The sequence below is a fragment of the Gracilinanus agilis genome, chromosome 1 (assembly GCF_016433145.1).
Source record: "Gracilinanus agilis isolate LMUSP501 chromosome 1, AgileGrace, whole genome shotgun sequence".
Classification (NCBI taxonomy): Eukaryota; Metazoa; Chordata; class Mammalia; order Didelphimorphia; family Didelphidae; genus Gracilinanus; species Gracilinanus agilis.
The window spans coordinates 562,788,033-562,789,913 of NC_058130.1; the positions used below are offsets into that span (position 1 = coordinate 562,788,033).

The window sequence follows — 1,881 nt, forward strand, 5'->3', positions numbered from 1 at the left end:
ATAAAATCCCCCTTTAATTTAGTGTGACAAGTTCCCACAATAAACTACTTAAAAGAGCAGCTTTGGTCAAGAATGGAAAGAAACAGCCAATCAAAAAGACATCACTGCTGATTTTTTTTAAACCAATAGGATCACCAATTATGTTCAAAAAACAACAATAACAAAACATCTGCAAGGGGTATTTTCTCAGTGTTGGCTTGTGGTAGGGTCTTTCCCATCTTCATGCAAATGCTTGAGCTGCATTCTGTCAAATGTCTGTCATGCTAGAGAGTGGAAATACAGCTTCACATGATTCGTAGCCCCTGGATCGAGACTCTAAAGTCTTGAAATCCCAAATTGTCATAGCTCCATCAATGCCAGTGGTGCAAAATTTGCAGCAGTCTTGCTTGTCCACTTCATAAATAGACACTTGGGTGATACTGTTTTGGTGTAGTGTGTCTAGAGCAGTGTTGCGATCCTCGGTTGTGGCTCTCTTGTCCATGTTGCAGAAGCGTTCCATGGCAGAGATGTTGCGCTGAATGCTCTGTTTTGGAATGTCTAACTTGGAGACGAAGGTCAAGGGTCCACGATCATCATAATTAAACAGCATTGGGCAGCAGTCATGGCCAGCAGCCACCACGCTATTCTCAGAGACAAATGACACACTCAGGAGTGGGAGGAACTCTGTTTTCAGCTGTGAAACCATCATTTTTTTAGAGGCATCCGCAACTGAAACAGTACTATCATGGCTGACCCAAGCGAGGCGGTTCCCACTGGCAGAGAAACTGACCCCATGGACCCAACCACCACTTCCAGTACCACCAAATTCTGACATCAGCTGACCAAAAGGCATCTTGGTACCCCATGGAGTACTGGCTGGTTTTTCATCAACTTCTTTAATGTAGGCAGAAAATACACTGCATTTGAAGTCACAAGATCCAGCAGCCAGCAAAACATTGTTGTGGTGCCAGTCCAAACTAAGGACAGTAGAACGAATTGGCTTTTTTATGTGTTTGCTCACCCACCAGTCATTTTCAGACTCAAAGTAGCACACAGAAATCAGTCGAGCTCCACTACCTACAGCAAATTTATTCTCCAGGGGAGACCATTTCACAAAGGTGGCTGCAAGATTAATCCTCAAGATCACCAAGGTTGGCTTCCAGATTCCATCTTTCTGACTCCAGACATAGGCATTGCGGTCTGCCCCGCAAGTTACAATGCGATCGCTCTTGGGAGCCCAGTCAATACCTGTGATGTGTCCATTGTGCTCCTTCAGTTCGTGGGCTTTCATCCATTGGTTCCCATTCTTCTTGTAGATGTGGACTTCATGATTATTAGGGCTAAGGGCAATCTGGGTACGGTCTCTGTTCCAAGCATGGCAGGTGATTGGCTCTAGTAAAAATTGATGTAAGGACATTATTCTTAGTGTTTTCAAAAGGGAAAAAGCTGGGATGGGGAGGGTGCGGACGGGCCCCGGAGCTGAGGATTCGCGGCCTCTGGTCAGTCGACGCGAATAAGCTCCTGCGGGCAGCGGGAGGAACCATAACACTATTTTTAACCAGTACCAAAATGTTTTAATGACTTTTGTTTTGCAAGTATTTTGATATCTTATGTAACCAGTCTTCTTTTATTAATTTTTTTCACTAATTCCTTTGGTATTTTTGGCCTTTTATTCTTCCAGATAAAATTTGCTTTTTTTTAATAGTTTTTGAAATAATCTTAGGGTATTTTGAATCATATTTCACTAATGTAAGAAAACTCTCTAACAAAGGTAAATCAGAAAGGGAAACCCTAGGATGATATTTCTGAGGTTAGCCAAGAGTGTTGATTAGCTAACCCTCAGAGCACCCTAACTGACTCTGCAGGGAGCCAATGGTTTCTTTATTCTTTCTCCTTTCACCC

General features: G+C 43.1%; 1 pseudogene; it reads right to left on the reverse strand.

The window, feature by feature from the left end:
- Positions 1-284: 284 nt before the first annotated feature.
- On the reverse strand, positions 285-1,475 carry LOC123231776 (annotated as a pseudogene).
- Positions 1,476-1,881: the final 406 nt, after the last annotated feature.